The sequence below is a fragment of the Macaca mulatta genome, chromosome 1 (assembly GCF_049350105.2).
Source record: "Macaca mulatta isolate MMU2019108-1 chromosome 1, T2T-MMU8v2.0, whole genome shotgun sequence".
Taxonomy (NCBI): Eukaryota; Metazoa; Chordata; class Mammalia; order Primates; family Cercopithecidae; genus Macaca; species Macaca mulatta.
In genome coordinates, this window is record NC_133406.1 from 82,883,712 (window position 1) to 82,906,020 (window position 22,309).

The 22,309-nt window shown below is 37.6% G+C and overlaps 1 protein-coding gene across 2 annotated transcripts in view; it reads left to right on the forward strand.

Moving 5' to 3' along the window:
• Positions 1–22,309, forward strand: part of DNAH14 (dynein axonemal heavy chain 14) — a 497,862-nt gene that overhangs the window by 248,363 nt on the left and 227,190 nt on the right. The window lies entirely within an intron of this gene.

Consider the following 22,309-nt stretch of genomic DNA (forward strand, 5'->3'; position numbering starts at 1 on the left):
TCAGCAACCCTTGTCACTGTAGGCTAAAGGACTCTGATGTCCTAAATTAACTCGACAGGCAGTGTAGGCCATAAAGGACTGCAACTCCTAGGCAAGACCTAGTGCTATGATGGGCTTAGAGCCAGTGGACTTGGGGGGCACGAAACCTAGTGAGACACCAACTGGGGTGGCAAAGGGAGTGCCTGCACCACACCTTCCCCAGCCCCAGGCTGTGCGGCTCACAGCTCCAAATGTGATTCCTTCATCGCACTTGAGAAGAGTGGGAAGAGTAAGGAGAACTTGGTCTTGCAACTTGAATACCAGCTCAGTCACAGTAGGATAAGGCACTAGGCAGAGTTGTGAGGCCCTAACTCCTGGATGACATATGTAGGCACACCCTGGGACAGAAGAGAACCCACTGCCTTGAAGGCAAGACCCAGTCCTGGCAGGATTCATTACTTACTGACTAAAGATCCCTTGGACCCTAAATAAAGAACAGCGTAGAAAAAAGAAGCTAAAAAATTTTAAAAATATATAAAAATACCAAATAAATAACCTAGTGATACATCTTAAAGAACTAGAAAGGCAAGAGTGAACCAAACCCAAAATTGATAGAAGTAATAAAGATCAGAGCAGAAATAAATAAAATTGGACTGAAGGAAGCTATAAAAAAAGATCAACAAAATGAAAAGTTGATTTTTTGAAAAGAGAATGGACATTTACTCTAAGAAAAAAAGAGGACCCAAATATTTAAAATCAGAGATGAAAAAGAAGACACAACAATCAATACTGCAGAAATTCAAAGGATCATTAGAGGCTACCATGTGCAACTATATGCCAGTCAGTTGGAAACCCTAGAAGAAATGGATAAATTCCTATACACAGACAATCTACCAAAACTGGATCATGACAAAACCTGAACAGACCAAAAACAAGTAAAATTATCAATGCCATAATATAAAGTCTCCTAGCAAAGAGAACCCCAAGAACTGATTACTTCACTGCTGAGTTTTATCAAACATTTAAAGAACTAATACCAGTCCTACTCAAACTATTCCAAAAAATATAGGAAGAAGGAATGCTTCCAAACTCTAAGGCCAGTATCACCCTAATACTAAAAGCAGACAAAGACACATCAAAAAAGAAGAGTACAGGCCCATATCCCTGGTGAAAATTGATGCAAAAACCCTCAAAAAAATATTTGCAAAACTAACTCAACAACACATAAAGAAGATCACTCATCATGACCAAGTGGAATTTATCCCAGGGATGCAAGAATGGTTCTACATATGCAAATCAATCAGTGTGATACTGATTGATTCTGATACATCACATCAACAGAATGAAAGACAAAAAACATATGATCATTTCAATTGATGCTGAAAAAGGATTTGATACCATTCAATATCACTTTATCATAAAAACTGTCTAAATACTGGAACATACTCCAACACAATAAAAGCCACATATGACAGACCCACAGCTAGTATCACACTGAATGGGGAAAAACTGAAAGCTTTTTCTCTAAGATCTGGAATAAGAAAAAGATGCCCTTTTCTACCACTGTTATTCAACCACTGTTATTCACTGTTATTCAGCTCCTATTTAGAGCAATCAGACAAGTGAAGGAAATAAAGCCCCTCCAACTTGGAAAGAAAGAAGTTAAGTTATTTTTGTTTGTAGATGATATTATCTTATGCTTGGAAAAACTTAAAGACTCCATCAAAAACTATGAAAACTGATAAACAATATCACTAAAGTTGTGGGATAAGATCAGTACACTAAAATCAGTAGCATCTCTACATGCCAACAGTGAATAATCTGAAAAAAAATTCAAAAGTTAATATCATTTGTAATAGCCACACATGAAATTAAATACCAAGGAATTAATTTAACCAAAGGAGTGAAAGATTTTTACAATGAAGCCTATGAAACATTGATGAAAGAATCAAATAGGACACAAAAATGGAAAGATATTCCATGTTTATGGATTGCAGGAACCAATATTGTTACAATGTCAGTACTACCCAAAGCAATCTACACATTCATTACAGTCTCTATTAAAATAGCAATGACATTATATACAGAAATAGAAAAAATAATTCTAAAATTTATATGGAGCTACAAAAGACCCAGAATAGCCAAAGCTATCCTGAGCAAAAAGAACAAAACTGGAAGAATCACATTACCTGACTTAAATTATACCACAGAGCTATAGTAGCCGAAACAGCATGGTACTGGCATAGAAACAGACATTGACTAGTGCAATAGAATAGAAAACCTAAAAACAAATTCATATAGAACTATAGTGAACTCATTTTGATAAAGGCACCAACAGCATACTTGGGAAAAGACATTCACTTCCATAAATTTTGCTGAGAAAACTAGATATCTATATGCAGAAAAATGAAACTATACATTTGTATACTTGCCATACACAAAAATAAAATAAAAAGGGATTAAAGACTTAAATCTAAGCTCTCAACCTATGAAACTAGTAAAAGAAAACATTGGGAAACTCTCCAGAACATTGGACTGGCAAAGAATTCTTGAATATTCCACAAGCACAGAAAACCAAAGAAAAAAATTAGATCACATCAAGTTAAAAAGCTTTTGCACAGCAAAGGAAACAATTAACAAAGTAAAGAAACAACCCACTGAATGGGAGAAAATATTTGCAAACTATCCATCTGACATGGAATTAGTAACCAAGATATATAAGGAGCTCAAACAACTCTGTAGGAAAAAAATCTAATTATCTAATTTTAAAATGGGCAAACGATCTGAATAGACATTTCTCAAAAGAAGACATACAAACGGCAAACAGGTATTTTAAAAGGTGCTCAACATCGTTGATCATCAGAGAAATACAAATCAAAACTACAATGAGAGATGATCTCACCGCAGTTAAAATGGTGTTTATCTAAAGAGAGGCAATAACAAATGCTGGTGAGGATGTGGAGAAAAAGGAATGCTTGTATATTGGTGCTGGGAATGTAAATTAGTACAACCACTATGGAAAACATTGTGGAGCTTCCCTAAAAAACTACAAATAGAGCTACAATATGACCCAGCAATCCCACTGCTGGGTATATACACAAAAGAAAGGAAATCAGTATAATCAAGAGATATCTGAACTTTTATGTTTATTGCAGCACTATTCACAATAGCCATGAATTGAAACATAAGTATCCATCAACAGATGAATGGATAAAGACAATATGGTACTCATACGCCAGGGCATACCAACCAGCCAAAATAGAAATGAGATCCTGTCCTTTCCAATGACATGGATGGAACTGGAGGTCATTACGTTAGGTGAAATAAGCCAGGCACAGAAAGACAAACTTTATATGTTCTCAATTATTTGTAGGAACTAAAAATCAAGAAATTGAATTCATGGAGATAGGGAGTAGAATGAGGGTTACCTCAGGCTGGGAAGGGTAGTATGGTGGGCTGGGGAATTGGCTAGTGCATACAAAAATATAGTGGGATACAATGAATAAGACCCACTATTTACTAGCATGATAGGGTTACTATAGTTGATAATAATTAATTGTACATTTTTAGTAACTAAGAGTATAATTGCATTGTTTGTAACACAAGGGATGAATCCATGAGGTGATGGAAGTCCCATTTACCTTGATGTGATTATTACACATTGTATACCTGTATCCAAATATCTCATGCATCTGATAAATATATACACCTACTACTATCAGACTAACACCAGATCTCTTGGCAGAAACTCTACAAGCAAGAAGAGAGTGGGGGCCAATATTCAACATTCTTAAAGAATTTTCAACCCAGAATTTCATATCCAGCCAAACTAAGTTTCATAAGTGAAGGAGAAATAAAATCCTTTACAGACAAGCATATGCTGAGAGATTTGGTCACCATCAGGCCTGCCTTACAAGAGCTACTGAAAGAAGCATTAAACATGGAAAGGAACAACTGATACCAGCCACTGCAGAAATATGCCAAATTGTAAAGACCGTCAATGCTAGGAAGAAACTACATCAACTAAATAACAAAATAACCAGCTAAATTCATAATGACATGATCAAATTCACATATAACAATACTAACCTTAAATGTAAATGGGCTAAATGCTCCAATTAAAAGACACAACTGGCAAATTGGATAAAGAGTCAAGACCCATCAGTGTGCTGTATTCAGGAGACCCATCTCACATGCAGAGACATACAAAGGCTCAAAATAGAGGGATGGAGGAAGATCTACCAAGCAAATGGAAAACAAAAAAATGCAGGGGTTGCAATCCTAGTCTCTGATAAAACAGACTTTAAACAAACAAAGATCAAAAGAGACAAGGACATTACATAATGATGAAGGGATCAATTCAACCAGAAGAGCTAACTATCCTAAATTTATATGCACCCATTACAGCAGAGCCCAGATTCATCAAGCAAGTCCTTAGAGACCTACAAAGAGACTTAGACTCCCACACAATAATAATGGGAGACTTTAACACCCCACTGTCAACATTAGACAGATCAATGAGACAGAAAGTGAACAACGATATCCAGGAATTGAACTCAGCTCTGCACCAAGCAGACCTGACAGACATCTACAGAACTCTCCACCCCAAATCAACAGAATATACATTCTTCTCAACACCACATTGCACTCATTCCAAAATTGACCACATAGTTGGAAGTAAAGCACTCCTCAGCAAATATAAAAGAATAGAAATGATAACAAACTGTCTCTCAGACCACAGTGCAATCAAATTAGAACTCAGGATTAAGAAACTCACTCAAAACCGCTCAACTACATGGAAACTGAACAACCTGCTCCTGAATGACTACTGGGTACATAACGAAATGAAGGCAGAAATGAAGACATTGTTTGAAACCAGAAAGACACAACACACCAGAATCTCTGGGACACATTTAAAGCAGTGTGTAGAGGGAAATTTATAGCACTAAATGCCCACAAGAGAAAGCAGGAAAGATCTAAAACTGACACCCTAACATCACAATTAAAAGAACTAGAGAAGCAAGAGCAAGCACATTCAAAAGCTAGCAGAAGGCAAGAAATAACTAAGATCAGAGCAGAACTGAAGGAAATAGAGACACAAAAAACCCTTCAAAAAATCAATGAATCCAGGAGCTGGTTTTTTTTTAAAAGATCAACAAAACTGATAGACCGCTAGCAAGACTAATAAAGAAGAAAAGAGAGAAGGATCAAATGGATGCAATAAAAAATGATAAAGGGGATATCACCACTGACCTCACAGAAATACAAACTACCATCAGAGAATACTATAAACACCTCTGTGCAAATAAACTAGAAAACCTAGAAAAAATGGATGATTTCCTGGACACATACACTCTCCCAAGACTAAACCAGGAAGAAGTTGAATCCCTGAATAGACCAATAACAGGCTCTGAAATTGAGGCAATAATTAATAGCCTTCCAACCAAAAAAAAGTCCAGGACCAGACTGTTTCACAGCTGAATTCTACCAGAGGTACAAGGAGGAGCTGGTACCATTCCTTCTGAAACTATTCCAATCAATAGAAAAAGAGGGAATCCTCCCTAACTCATTTTATGAGGCCAACATCATCCTGATACCAAAGCCTGGCAGAGACACAACAAAAAAAGAGATTTTTAGGCCAATATCCCTGATGAACATCGATGCAAAAATCCTCAATAAAATACTGGGAAACCAAATCCAGCAGCACATCAAAAACCTTATCCACCATGATCATCCCTGGGATGCAAGGCTGGTTCAACGTATGCAAATCAATAAACATAATCCAGCATATAAACAGAACCAAAGACAAAAACCACATGATTATCTCACTAGATGCAGAAAAGGCCTTTGACAAAATTCAACAGCGCTTCATGCTAAAAACTCTCAATAAATTCGGTATTGATGGAATGTATCTCAAAATAATAAGAGCTATTTATGACAAAGTCACAGCCAATATCATACTGAATGGGCAAAAACTGGAAGTGTTCCCCCTTGAAAACTGGCACAAGAGAGGGATGCCCTCTCTCACCACTCCTGTTCAACATAGTATTGGAAGTTCTGGCCAGGGCAATCGGGCAAGAGAAAGAAATAAAGGATATTCAATTAGGAAAAGAGAAAGTCAAATTGTTCCTGTTTGCAGATGACATGATTGTATATTTAGAAAACCCTATCATCTCAGCCCAAAATCTCCTTAAGCTGATAAGCAACTTCAGCAAAGTCTCAGGATACAAAATCAGTGTGCAAAAATCACAAGCATTCTTATACACCAATAACAGACAGAGAGCCAAATCATGAATGAACTCCCATTCACAATTGCTTCAAAGAGAATAAAATACCTAGGAATCCAACTTACAAGGGATGTAAAGGACCTCTTCAAGGGGAACTACAAACCACTGCTCAATGAAATAAAAGAGGACACAAACAAATGGAAGAACATTCCATGCTCATGGATAGGAAGAATCAATATCATGACAATGGCCATACTGCCCAAGGTAATTTATAGATTCAGTGCCATCCCCATTAAGCTACCAATGAGTTTCTTCACAGAATTGGAAAAAACTGCTTTAAAGTTCATATGGAACAAAAAAAGACCCCACATTGTGAAGACAATCCTAAGCCAAAAGAACAAAACTGGAGGCATCACGCTACCTGACTTCAAACTATACTACAAGGCTACAGTAACCAAAACAGCATGGTACTGGTATCAAAACAGTGATCTAGACCAATGGAACAGAACAGAGCCCTCAGAAATAATACCACACATCTACAACCATCTGATCTTTGACAAACCTGACAAAAACAAGAAATGGAGAAAGGATTCCCTATTTAATAAATGGTGCTGGGAAAATTGGCTAGCCATAAGTAGAAAGCTGAAACTGGATCCCTTCCTTACACCTTATACAAAAATTAATTCAAGATGGATTAGAGACTTGAATGTTAGACCTAAAACCATAATAACCCTAGAAGAAAACCTAGGCAAATACTATTCAGGACATAGGCATGGGCAAAGACTTCATGTCTAAAACACCAAAAGCAATGGCAACAAAAGCCAAAATTGATGAATGGGATCTAATTAAACTAAAGAGCTTCTGCACAGCAAAAGAAACTACCATCAGAGTGAACAGGCAACCTATAGAATGGGAGAAAATTTTTGCAATCTACTCATCTGACAAAGAGCTAATATCCAGAACCTACAAAGAACTCAAACAAATTTACAAGAAAACAAAAAAACCATCAAAAAGTGGGCAAAGGATATGAACAGACGCTTCTCAAAAGAAGACATTTATGCAGCCAACAGGCACATGAAAAAATGCTCATCATCACTAGCCATCAGAGAAATGCAAATCAAAACCACAATGAGATATCATCTCACACCAGTAAGAATGGCAATCATTAAAAAGTCAGGAAACAACAGGTGCTGGAGAGGATGTGGAGAAGCAGGAACACTTCTACACTGTTTGTGGGACTTTAAACTCGTTCAACCATTGTGGAAGACAGTGTGACGATTCCTCAAGGATCTAGAACTAGAAATACCATTTGACCCATCCATCCCATTACTGGGTATATACCCCAAGGATTATAAATCATGCTGCTATAAATCAAGACACATGCACACGTATGTTTATTGCAGCACTATTCACAATAGCAAAGACTTGGAACCAACCCAAATGTCAGTCAATGACAGACTGGATTAAGAAAGTGTGGCACATATACACCATGGAATACTATGCAGCCATAAAGAAGGATGAGTTCATGTCCTTTGTAGGGACGTGGATGCAGCTGGAAACCATCATTCTGAGCAAACTATCCCAAGAACAGAAAACCAAACACTGAATGTTCTCACTCATAGGTGGGAATTGAACAGTGAGAACACTTGGACACAGGAAGGGGAACATCACACACTGGGGCCTGTTGTGGGGTGGGGGTAGTGGGAGGGATAGCATTAGAAGATATACCTAATGTAAATGACGAGTTAATGGGTGCAGCATACCAATATGGCACATATATACATATGTAACAAACCTGTATGTTGTGCACATGTACCCTAGAACATAAAGTATAATAAAAAAGTATATATTTACAGTATACAACATGATGTTTTGATAGATGTTTACATTGTGATTACCACATTTGCAAAATTAACATATCCATCCCCTTACATAGTTACCTTTTTTAGTGAGAATATTATGCACATGTACCCTAAAACTTAAAGTATAATAATTAAAAAAAATTTAAAAAAAAGATCTACTCTTAGCAATTTTCAAGTATGTAATACTTTATTGTTAACTGTAGTCACTATGCTCTAGATTTCCAGAACTTATTTAAGCTGTCTAAATGAAAATTTATATTCTTTGACCAACATCCCCCATTTCCTCTCACCTCACCCCCAGCTCCTGGCAACCACCATTCTACTGTCTGCTTCAATTAATTCAATTTTCTTAGATTCCACATATAAGCAAAATTATGCACTGTTTGTCTTTCTGTGCTTGGCTTATTTCACTTAACGTAATGACCTCCAGGTTCATCCATGCTGTCACAATTCACAGGATTTTCTCATATATATGCCACATTTCCTATCCATTCATCCACTGATGGACATGTAGGTTGATTCCACATCTTGGCTATTGTGAAAAGTGCTTCAATGAACATGGGAGTATAGAGTTTTCTTTGACGTACTATTTTTATTCCTTTGGGTATATAGCCAGTAAATGGATTACCAGGTAATTTGGCATTTCTATTTTTAATTTCTCATGGAACCTCCAAATTGTTTTTTATAACATCTAATTTACATTCCCACCAACATCATAACAAACGTTCCCTGTCGCCACATTCTCACCAACATTTGTTATCTTTTGTCTTTTTGATAATAGCCATTCTGAAAGCTGTGAGATGGTAGCTCATTGTAGTTTTAATTTAGTTTCCTTAATGAGCATTTTATCATATACCTGTTGGCTATCTATATGTCTTCTATGAGAAATATTTATTCAGATCTTTTGTCCAAAATTTTTTTTTTTCGAGACGGAGTCTGGCTCTGTCACCCAGGCTGGTGTGCAGTGGCACGATCTCAGCTCACTGCAAGCTCCACCTCCCGGGTTCATGCCATTCTCCTGCCTCAGCCTCCCAAGTAGCTGGGACCACAGACGCCCGCCACCACGCCTGGCTAATTTTTTGTCTTTTTAGTAGAGATGGGGATTCACTGTGTTAGCCAGGATGGTCTCGATTTCCTGACCTCGGATCCACCCGCCTCAGCCTCCCAAAGTGCTGGGATTACAGGCATGAGCCACTGCACCCGGCCCCTTTGTCCAATTTTTAATTGGGTTATTTGTTTTCTTGCTGTCAAGTTGTTTGAGTTCCTTATAGATTTTGAATACTAACTCCTTATTAGACATATGGTTTGGAAATACTTTTTCCCATTTCATGGGTTGCCTCTTCACTCTGATGTTTGCTATGCAGAAGCTTTTTAATTATGTATCCCATTTGTCTATTTTTGCTTTTGTTGCCTATGCTTTTGAGGTCACATCCAAAAAATTGCCCAGACAAATGTCATGGAGCTTTTCCTGTATGTTTTCTTCTGGCAGTTTTATAGAGTCAGGAATTACATTTAAGTCTTTAATCTCTTTTCAGATGGTTTTTGTGTAGATGCAAATTGAATTCAATTTCATTATTCTGCATGTATACAGTTTTCCCATGTCATTTATTGAAGATGCTATCCTTTCCCCATTGAGTATTCTTGGCACCTTTGTTGAAGACCAATTGACTATTAATATGTGGGGGTTTTTTTTCTTTTTAATTGGGTGATTTTAAGATTTATTTGTAAGTGTAAGTGTCCAAGGGTTTGAGAGAATCTGGGCAGAAAATCATAGTGCTTTAGAGTTCTAAAATATTGTAAGTAAACTTTAGAACAAATCTAAATTGTAATCACAACAAGCACTGACACAGAATAGAGTCCAGAAACATATGCAAATATAAAAAGAAATTTGATAATACACCTAAAGTAATATTTCTAATCAGTAAGGAAAGCTTTGCATATTTAATCCTCTCTAAAGTTTGCTATTTTCCTATGTGAAAACATAGACTCCTATCTCTTCCTTGGGCAGAAATAAAATTCCAGATTAGTGAACAATCTAAATGTACAAATAAAATTATAGACATACCATAATATTTAAGGGCATGTTCTCAGGAAGTCCTTATCTAAGACTGGACACCCAGAAATCATAAATAAAAAATAAAAGTATTTGACTATAAATATATATGAAATTTTTTGCAATAGTTACAACAAACAAAGTTAAAGCAAACCACAATCAAGAATAAAATATTTACAAAACTGGCAGACCATGAGTTAATGTCCCTAACATGAAAAAAGAACTTCAAAAATGAATAAGGGGGAGAGAGCCAAGATGGATGACTAGATGCAGCAAGGAAGAACGTCTCCCACTGAGAGAAGAGAACATAGAGTACACTCTGAGCAGCTCTTCAGAGAGAAGACATTGAGGGTGGACAGGGGAAGGGCACAGACTCTGGGCTGAAGTGAGAGGAAGCTGGAAACCCTGCATGGGGCAGCTGAGCACTGAGACTGGCCTTAGTGTCCACTGTGTAAGGGGTGAGTTGAACAGGCCGTCTTCAAGAGACCCATCTCACAAGCAATGACACACATATGCCAAAAGTAAAGAGGTAGAGAGAAGTCTACCAAGAAATGGAAAACAAGAAAAACCAGGGATTGCTATTCTAATTTCAGACAAAACCAACTTTAAAACAACAATTATCAAAAAAAGAAAGAAAAATATTACATAATAGTAAAGGGTTCAATTCAACAAGAAGACTTAAGTATCCATATGCCCCTAACACAGGAGCACCCAGATTTCTAAAACAAGTTCTTAGAGACCTATGAGGAGGGTTAGATAACCACACAATAATAGTGGGAGACTTCAACAACGCACTGACAGTATTAGATTATTCATGCAGAAAACTAACAAAGATATTTGGAGCTGGAACTTGACACTTGACCAAATACATCTAATGGATATCTGCAGAACTCTCCACTCAGAACAGAGTGTACAGTATTCTCATATGCTTGTGCCACAAAAAGCTAAAATCAACCACAAAATCAACCATAAAATTATTCTCTGCAAATTCAACAAAACTGAAATAATAACCACCCTCTTGGACCACAGCACAATAAAAACAGAAACCAATACTAAGAAGATTCCTCCAAACTATACAATTACATGGAAATTAAACAACCTGCTCCAGAATGACAATTAAACTAAGGCAGAAATCAATACATTTTTTAAACTAATGAGAACAAAGATAAGACATACCAAAATCTCTGAAACACAGATAAAGCGTGTTAAGAGGAAAGTTTATAGCACTGAACACCAACATTAAAAAGTCAGAAAGCTCTCAAATTAACAAACTAACATCATTCCTAGAGGAACTAGAAACACAAGAGCAAACCAACCCCAAGGCCAGCAGAAGAAAAGAGATAACCAACATCAGAGCTGAGCTGAAGGAAATAGAGATGAGGGGGGAAAAAAAAAAAGCAATAAAACCAGGAGCTGATTCTTTGAAACAATAAATAAGATTGATAGACCACTAGCTAGACTAATAAAGAAGAAAGAGAGAAGATCCAAGTAAACACAATCAGAAATGACAACAGAGACATTATACCTCACCGCTCAGAAATACAAAAAACCATCAGAGACTATTATGAACACTTCTATGCACACAAACTAGAAAACCTAGAAGAAATGAATACATCCTGGAAACATACAACCTCCCAAGATTGACCCAGGAAGAAACTGAATCCCTCAAGAGACCAATAATGAGTTCCAAAATTGAATCAGTAATAAAAAGCCTACCAACCAGAAAAGGCTGTGGACCAGATGGATTCACAGTTGAATTCTATCAGCTGTATGAAGATGAGCTGGTACCAATACTACTGAAACTATTTCAGAAATTTGAGGAAGAGAGACTCCTTCCTAACTCATTCCGTGAGGCCAGCATCATTCCGATATCAAAATCTGGCAGAAGCACAGAAGATGGAAAACTTAAGGCCAATATTCTTGATGACCATAGATGCAGAAATTATCAATAAAATAATAGCAAATTAAATTCAGCAGCACATCAAAAAGCTAATCCACCTTGATCAAGTAGGCTTTATCCCTGGCATGCAAGGCTTGTTCAAAATACACAAATTAATAAATGTGATTTATCGCATAAACCAAATTTAAAACAAACACCACATGATTATTTCAATAAATGCAGAAAAGGCTTTTGAGAAAATTCAACATCCCTTCATGCTAAACACCTTTAACAAGCTAGGCACTGAAGGAACATACCTTAAAATAATAAGAGCCATCTATGACATACCCACAGCCTACATCATACTGAATGGGGAAAAGCTGGAAGCATTCCACTTCGGAACCAGAACAACACAAGGATGCCCACTATCACCATGCCTATTCAGCATAGTATTGCAATTCCTATCCAGAGCAATCAGGCAATAGAAGGAAATAAATGACATCCAGATAAGAAGAGAGGAAGTTAAACTATCTCTATTTGCAGATAGTATGATTCTATACCTAGAAAACCCCATAGTCTCTGCCCAAATCTCCTAAATCTCATAAACAACTTCAGCAAAGTTTCAGGGTATAAAATCAAGGTACAAAAATTAGTAGCATTTGTATACACCAATAATGTCCAAGCTGAGAGCCAAATCAAGAACACAATCTCATTCACTATAGCCACAAAAAAGTAAAATACCCAGGAATACATCTAACCAAGGAGGTTAAAGATGTCTATAATGAGAATAACAAAACAGTACTGAAAGATATCAGAGATGACACAAACAAATGGAAAAACATTCCATGGTCATGGATTGGAAGATTCGATACTGTTAAAATGGCCATACTGCCCAAAGCAATTACAGACTTAATGCTATTCCTATCAGTTACCAGTGACATTTTCCACAGAATTAGAAAAACTTATTATAAAACTCTTAGGAAACAAAAAAGAGCTGAATAGCCATAGCAATCCTAAGCAAAAAGAATGAAGCTGAAGGCATCATGGTACCCAATTTCAAACTATACTACAAGGCTACAGTAACTAAAACAACATGATACTTATACAAATGCAGACACATAGACAAATAGAGCAGAATAGCCCAGAAATAATGCTGCACACCTACAATCTCTGATCTTTGACAAGTTGACAAAAAGTTGCCAATGTTTGAAAAAATAAGTAGTGGGGTAAGGACTTCCTGTTCAATACATGATGTTGGAATACATGGCTAGACATTTGCAGAAGATTGAAACTGGACCCCTTCCTTTCACGATATACAAAAATCAACTCAAGATAGATTAATGATTTACATGTAAAACCTGAAACTATAGAAGAAACCTAGGAAAACCATTCTGTGCATGTGCCTGGGCAAAGATTTCATGATGAAGACACCAAAAGCAATTGCAGTGAAACAAAAATTGACAAATGCAACCTAATTAAAGAGCTTCTGCACAGAAAGAAAAGGGCTATCAATAGAATAAACAGATAACCTATAGAATGGGAGAAAATATTTGCAAACTGTGTATCTGATAAAGGTCTAATATCTGGAATCCATAAGAAACTTAAACAAATTGGCAAGAAAAAAACATCCCCACTAATAAGTGGGCAAAGGATATGAACAGACACTTCTCCAAAGAAGATATACATTGAGCCAATAAGCATATGAAAAAATGCTCATCATCACTAATGATTAGAAAAATGCAAATGAAAATCACAATGAGATACCATCTCACACCAGTCAGAATGGCTATTACAAGAAGTTAAAAAATAACAGATGCTAGCGAGGTCATGGAGAAAAGGGAACATTTATACACTGCTGGTGGGAATGTAAATTAGTTCAGCCACTGTGGAAAGCACAGTGATTTGGTGATTTCTCAAAGAACTTAGAACTACCATTCAACCCAGCAATCCCATTTTTGGGCATATATACCCAAATTAACATAAATTATTCTACCATAAAGACACGTGCATACATATGTTCATTACAGCACTATACAGAATAGCAAAGACATGGAATTAACCTAGATGCCCATCAATGGTAGACTGGATAAAGAAAATGTGGTACATATACAGCATAGAATACTATAAAGTTGTAAGAATGAGATCATGATCTTTGCAGCTATATGGATGGAGCTGGAGGCCATTATCCTAAGCGAACTAACTGAGGAACAGAAAATCAAATACTACATGTTATTGCTAATAAGTGAAAGTTAAACATTGACTACACACGGACACAAAGATGGGAACAATAGACACTGGGGCTTACTTGAGGGTGGAGGATGGCAGGATGGAGAGGATCAAAAAACTACCTATTGGATACTATGCTTATTACCTGGGTAAAAATCTGTATACCAAACCCCCGAGGCACACAATTTATCTATATAACGAACCTGCACATGTACCCCTGAATCTAAAATAAAAGTTAGGAAAAATCAATAAGGAGCTATCAACTACGTAAATAAGGAAAAGCTATAAATAGAAAATTGATAGAAAAATTACAGTTGTCATTAAATATGTGAATATGTGAAAAGATGCTCAATCCAGCTATTATTCAAAAAAAAGTTACAACAATGATAGGCACTTTTTCTTCTCATCAGGTTTTCAGGCCTTAATAATATTAATAATGAATACTTTCAGTGTTAGCAAGGATATGGAGAATGATGCATTCTTACACCTTGTTGGTGGGAGTGTTATTGCCACACACTTTTGTAAAGTAATCTAATGGAATTTATTAAAAAATAAAATATGTATAACTTTGGACCTACAGTCTAACATTTTTTAAAAACTTTATTTATTTATTTATTTATTTATTTATTTATTTATTTTTATTTCCATAGGTTATTGGGGAACAGGTGGTGTTTGGTTACATGAGTAAGTTCCTTAGTGGTGATTTGTGAGATTTTGCTGAACCCATCACCTGAGCAGTATACACTGCACACAATTTGTAGTCTTTTGCCCCTCACCCCCTTCCTACCCTTTCCCCCGGGTCCCCAAAGTCCATTGTGTCACTCTTATACCTTTGCATCCTCATAGCTTAGCTCCCCCTTATAAGTGAGAGCATATGATGTTTGGTTTTCCATTACTGAGTTACTTCACTTAGAATAATAGTCTCCAATCTCATGCAGACCTCTGCAAACACCATTAATTCATTTTTATGGCTGTAGTATTCCATAGTATACATGTATATACAACAGTTTAGTTATCCACTCGTTGATTGATGGGTATTTGGGTTGGTTTCATGTTTTTGCAATTGTGAATTGGGCTGCCATGAATATATGTGTGCAAGTACCTTTTTCATGTAATGACTTCTTTTCCTCTGGGTAAATACCCAGTAGTGGGATTGCTGGATCAAATGGTAGTTCTACTTTTAGTTCTCTAAGAAATCTCCACAGTGCTTTCCATAGTGGTTGTACTAGTTTACATTCCCACCAGCGGTGTAGAAATGTTCCCTGTTCACCACATCCACACCAACGTCTATTTTTTGATTTTTTGATTTTTTGATTATGGCCATTCTTGCAGGAGTACAGTGATATTGTATTGTGATTTTTATTTGCATTTCCCTGATAATTAGTGATGTTCAGCATTTTTTCATGTTTGTTGGCTGTTTGTATATCTTCTTTTGAGAATTGTCTATTCATGTCTTTAGCCCACTTTTTGATGGGATTGTTTGTTTTCTTCTTGCTAATTTAATAGTATTGTTTGTTTGTTTTTTCTTGCTAATTCACTTGAATTTGTTGTAGATTCTGGATATTAGTCCTTCATCAAATGTATAGAGCATGAAGATTTTCTCCCACTCTGTGTGTTGTCTGTTTAATCTGCTGACTGTTCTTTTGCTGTGCAAAGTTCTTTAGTTTAGTTAAATCCCAGCTATTTATCTTTGTTTTTGTTGCATTTGTTTTGGGGTTCTTGGTCATGAAATCCTTGCCTAAGCCAATGTCTAGAAGGGTTTTTCCAATGATATTTTCTAGAATTTTTATAGTTTCAGGTCTTAGATTTAAGTCCTTGATTCATCTTGAGTTGATTTTTATATAGGGTGAGAGATGAGAATCCAGTTTCATTCTCCTACATGTGGCTTGCCAATTATCCCAGCACCATTTGTTGAGTAAGGTTTCCCACTTTATGTTTCTATTTGTTTTGTCAAATATCAGTTGAGTCTAAGTATTTGGCTTTATTTCTGGGTTCTCTATTCTTTTCTATTGGTCTATGTGCGTATTTTTATACCAGTACCATGCTGTTTTGGTGACTATGGCCTTATAGTATAGTCTGAAATCAAGTAATATGATGCCTCCAGATTTGTTCTTTTTGCTTAGTCTTGCTTTGGCTATGCAGGCTCTTTTTTGGTTCCTTATGAATTTGAGGATTGTTCTTTCTAGTTCTGTGAAGAATGATGGTGGTATTTTGATGGAAATGGTGTTGAATTTGTAGAATGCTTTTTTTGGCAGTATGGTCATTTTTACAATATTGATTCTTCCCATCCATGAGCATGGAATGTGTTTCCATTTGTTTGTGTTGTCTGTGATTTCTTTCTGCAGTGTTTTGTAGTTTTTCTTGTCTTTCACCTCCTTGGTTAGGTATATTCCTAAGTATTTTATTTTTTTTTGCAGCTATTGTAAAAGGTGTTGAGTTCTTGATTTGAGTCTCAGCTTGGTCACTGTTGGTGTATAGAAGATCTACTGATTTGTGTGCATTAATTCTGTATTTAGAAACTTTGCTGAATACTTTTATCATTTCTAGGAGCATTCTGGAGGAGTCTTTAGGGTTTTCTAGGTAAACAATCCTGTCATCAGCAAACAGTGACAGTTTGACTTACTCTTTACTGATTTGGATGCCTTCTATTTCTTTGTCTTGTCTGATTGCTCTGGCTAGGATTTTCAGTACTATATTGAAGAGAAGTGGTGACAGTGGGCATCCTTGTCTAGTTCCAGTTCTCAGAAGGAATGCTTTCAACTTTTTCCCGTTCAGTATTATATTGGCTGTGGGTTTTCCTTAGATGGCTTTTATTACATTGAGATATGTCCCTTGTGTGCCTTTTTTTTTTTTTTTTTTTGAGATGGAGTCTCACTCTGTTGCCCAGGCTGGAGTGCAGTGGTGCGATCTTGGCTCACTGCAAGCTCCACCTCCCAGGTTCACACCATTCTCCTGCCTCAGCCTCCTGAGTAGCTAGGACTACAGGCACCCACCACCATGCCTGGCTAATTTTTTGTATTTTTTAATAGTGACAAGTTTTCACCATGTTAGCCAGGATGGTCTCAATCTCCTGACCTCATGATCCACCCGCCTCAGCCTCCCAAAGTGCTGGGATTACAGACATGAGCCACTGTGGCCGGCCCTTTGTATGCCAATTTTGCTGAGAGTTTTAATCATAAAGCAATGCTGGATTTTGTTTAATGCTTTTTCTTCATCTATTGAGATGATTGTGTGATTTTTTTTAAATTCTGTTTATGTGGTGTATCACATTTATCGACTTGCATATGTTAAATCATCCCTGCATCCCTGAAACCCACTGATCGTGGTAGATTACCTTTTGGATATGTTTGGATTCAGTTAGCTAGTATTTTGTTAAGGATTTTTGCATCTTATGTTCATCAGGGATATTGGTCTGTAGTTTTCTTTTTTGGTTATGTCCTTTCCTGGTTTTGGTATTAGGATGATACTGGCTTCATAGAATGATTTAGGGAGGATTCCCTCTTTCTCTATCTTGTGGAATAGTGTCAATAAGATTGGTACCAACTCTTCTTTGAACGTCTGGTAGAATTCTGCCGTGAATCTGTCTGGTCCTGGACTTTTTTTGTTGGTTATTTTTTCTATTACCATTTTATTCTCACTGTTTGTTATTGGTCTGTACAGGGTATCTAATTCTTCCTTATTTAGGCTAAGAGGGTTGTATCTTTCCAGGAATTTATCCATCTCCTCTAGGTTTTCTAGTTTATGCACATAAAAGTGTTCATAGTGATCTTTTGTGTTTCTGTGGTGTCAGTTTTAATATCTACTGTTTCATTTCCAATTGAGCTTATTTGGATTTGGATTTTCTGTCTTCTTTTCTTGGTTAATCTTTCTAATGGTCTATCAATTTTATTTTTTCAGAGAGCCAGCTTTTTGTTTTACTTATCTTTTGTATATTTTTTTGTTTCAATTTCATTTAGTTCTGCTCTGATCTTGGTTATTTTCTTTCTTCTGCTAGGTTTGGGTTTGGTTTGTTCTTGTTTCTCTAGTTTTTGAAGTGTGACCTTAGAATGTCAGTTTGTGCTCTTTCAGTCTTTATGATGTAAGTGTTTAGGGCATGAACTTTCCTCTTAGCACTGCCTTTGCTGTATCCCAGAGGTTCTGATAGGTTGTGTCACTATTGTCGTTCAGTTCAAAGAATTTTTAAATTTCCATCTTGATTTCATTTTGACCCAGTTATCATTCAGGAACAGGTTAGTTTCCATATATTTGCATAGTTTTAGAGGTTCCTTTTGGAGTTGATTTCCAGTTTTATTCCACTGTGGTCTGAGAGAGTGCTTGATATAATTTCATTTTCTTAAATTTGTTGAGACTTGTTTTGTGGCCTATCATATTGCCTATCTTGCAGAAATTTCCATGCACTGATGAATAGAATGTATATTCTGTGGTTGTTGAGTAGAATGTGCTGTAAATATCTGTTAAGTCCATTTATTACAGGGTATAGTTTAAGTTCATTGTTTCTTTGTTGACTTTCTGTCTGATGACCTCTCTAGTGCTGTCAGTGGAGTATTGAAGTCCCCCACTATCATTGTGTTGTTGTCTATCTGATTTCTTAGGTCTATTATTAATTATTTTATAAATTTGGGAGCTCCACTTTTAGGCACATATATACTTAGGATTGTGATATTTTCCTGTTGGACAAGGCCTTTTATCATTATATAATGTCTCTCTGTCTTTTTTAACTGCTGTTGCTTTAAAGTTTGTTTTGTCTGATATAAGAATAGCTACTCCTGCTCATTTTGTGTGTCCATTTGCATGGAATGTCTTTTTCCACCTCTTTACCTTAAGTTTATGTGAGTCATTGTGTGTTAGGTGAGTCTCTGGAAGGCAGCAGATTGTTGGTGAATTCTTACCCATTCTGCAATTCTGTATCTTTTAAGTGGAGCATTTAGGCCATTTACATTCAATGTTAGTATTGAGTTATGAGGTACCATTCCAGTCATCATGCTATTTGTTGCCTGTATACTTGGTTTTTCATTTTTTTGGTTTTTTCAATTGTATTTTTTTATAGGTTCTGTGAGATTTATGCTTTAAAGAGGTTCTGTTTTGATGTGTTTCCAGGATTTGTTTCAAGATTTAGAGCTCCTTTTAGCAGTTCTTGTAGTGCTGGCTTGGTAGTGGTGAATTCTCTCAGCATTTGTTTGTCTGAAAAAGACTGTATCTTTCCTTCATTTATGAAGCTTAGTTTCACTGGATACAAAATTCTTGGCTGATAATTGTTTTGTTTAAAGAGGCTGAAAATAGGGCCCCAATTCCTTCTAGCTTGCAGGGTTTCTGCTGAGAAATCTGCTGTTAATCTGATAGGTTTTCCTTTATAGGTTACCTGATTCTTTTGCCTCACAGCTCTTAAGATCCTTTCCTTTGTCTTAACTTTAGATATCCTGATGACAGTGTGCCTAGGCGATGATCTTTTTGCAATGAATTTCCCAGGTGTTCATTGAGCTTCTTGTATTTAGATGTCTAGGTCTCTAGCAACGCTGGTGAAGTTTTCCTCAGTTATTCCCCCAAATATCCAAACTTTTAGATTTCTCTTCTTCCTCAAGAATGCCAATTATTCTTAGGTTTGGTCATTTAACATAATCCCAGACTTCTTGCAGGCTTTGTTTATATTTTCTTATTATTATTATAATTTTGTCTTTGTTGGATTGGGTTAATTTGAAAACCTTGTCTTCAAAGTCTGAAGTTCTCCCTTCTGCTTGTTCAATTCTGTTGCTGAGACTTTTTGGAGAATTTTGCATTTCTATAAGGGCATCCACTGTTTCCTGAAGTTTTGATTGTTTTTTATTTATGCTATCTATTTCATTAAAAATGTATCCCCTCATTTCTTATATTATTATTTGACTTCCTTAAATTGGGCTTCACCTTTCTCTGATGCCTCCCTGATTAGCTTAACAACTAACCTGCTGAATTCTTTTTCAGGTAAATCAGGGATTTCTTCTTGGTTTAGATTCATTGCTGGTGAGCTAGTGTGGTTTTTGGGGGCTGCTAAAGAACCTTGTTTTCTCATACTAACAGAGTTGGTTTTGTGGTTCCTTCTCATTTGGGTAGCCTCTGTCAGAGGGAAGGTCTAGGACTCAAGGCTGTTATTCATATTCTTTTGTTCCACAGGGTGTTCCCTTGATGTAGGACTCTCCCCCTTTTCCTAGGGATGTGGCTTGCTGAGAGCCGAGCTGTAGAGATTGTTATCTCTTTTCTGAGTCTAGACACCCAGAAAGTCTACCAGGCTCCAGGCTGGTACTGGGGGTTGTCTGCATAGAGTCCTGTGATGTGAACCATCTATGGGTCTCTCAGCCATGGATACCAGCACCTGCTTCAGTGGAAGTGGCAGGGGGATAAAATGGACTCTATTTAATGCATTATTTTTGTGCTTGTTGGCCTCCTACCAGGAGGTGGCCCGCCCTTCCTTCCTTCCTTCCTTTCTCTTTCTTTCTTTCTTTTCTTTTCTTTCTTTCTCTATCTCTTTCTTTCTTTCTTTCTTTCTTTCTTTCTTTCTTTCTTTCTTTCTTTCTTTCTTTCTTTCTCTTTCTCCCTTCCTTCCTTCCTTCCTTCCTTCCTTCCTTCTTTCCTTTTCTTTTCTTTTCTTTCTTGTTTTTCAGACTAAGTCTTGCTCTCGTCCCCCAGGCTGGAGCGCAATGGTGCAATCTTGGCTCACTGCAACCTCCGCCTCCCAGGTTCAAGCGATTCTCCTGCCTCGGCCTCCCGAGTAGCTGGGATTACAGGTGCCTGCCACTACGCTTGGCTAATTTTTGTATTTTTAGTAGAGATGGGGTTTCACCATGTTGGCCAGGCTGGTCTCAAACTCCTGGCCTCAGGTGATCCACCTGCCTCAGCCTCCCAAAGTGCTGGGATTATAGGTGTGAGCCACTGTGCCTGGCCTAGGGGGTGGCACTTTCAAGAAAGCATCAATTGTGGTAGTATGGGGAGGAACAGGCAGTGGGCAGGCCCTAGAACTCCCAAGAGTATATGCCCTTCATCTTCAGCTACCAGGGTGGGTAGGGAAGGACCATTAGGTGGGGACAAGGCTAGGCATGTCTGAGCTCAGACTCTCCTTGGGCAGGTCTTGCTGTGGCTTCTGTGGGGAATAGGGGTATGGTTCCCAGGTCAATGGAGTTATGTTCCTAGGAGGATTGTGGCTGCCTCTACTGTGTCATGCAGGTTGTCAGGGAAGTAGGGGAAAGCCAGCAGTCACAGGCCTCACCCAGCTCCCACACAACCCAAAAGGCTAGTCTCACTCCCACTGTGTCCCCCCAGTAGCACCGGGTCTGTTTCCAGGCAGTGGGTGAGCAGGACTGAGAACTTGTCCCGGCTGCCCATCTCCCAGCTGCAAAGGCAAGTAGGGTTTTCGCGCTTCCTCCGCCTATGGAGTCTGCACACTGGATTCACGCCTTTCCCTGAGTTCTGACCCAGAGACTTCTCGATCAGTTCAAATTGTTACAGAGTTCAGCTAGAGGTGTTCTTCTCCCTGTGGCCTTTTCCCAATGCCTCTGTCAGCCCCCCCACAAGGACCCCTGTGAGGCAAGGCAGAAATTGCTTGCTAGGGAACCCAGTGAGCCCACAGGGCTTTTCCTGCTGCTTCCTCTACCCCTGTATTTCGCTCAGCTCTCTAAGTTGACTAAGTTCCAGGTAAGGTTCACACAACTCATGCAGATCTTTTTTCATGATCTAGACCTTCAGGTTCCCTAGTGAGGGTGTGTGTTTGGGGGCGGACGATCCCCCTTTGCAACACTTCCACAGTTTGGGCACTCTCAGTATTTCGGCTGTCTCCCCAGTCCTGCAGGAGCAATCCACTTTCTTTTGAAGGTCTGTGGGTTCTCTCGGCTTTCCTGATTTATTCTTGCAGTCATTCTGGAGCAAAAGTTCATAATGTGAGCCTCCACATACTTCTTTGTCCATCCAAGCAGGAGCTGCAATCTAGTCCTGCCTCCATCTGCCATGATCTCTGCAAGTCAAAACAATCTATTTAGAGAAAGAAATGCACTAGAGCATAATGATGTATATCCAAGCATAATAATTACTTTTGAAATAGGAATAATAATTGGAAATAGCC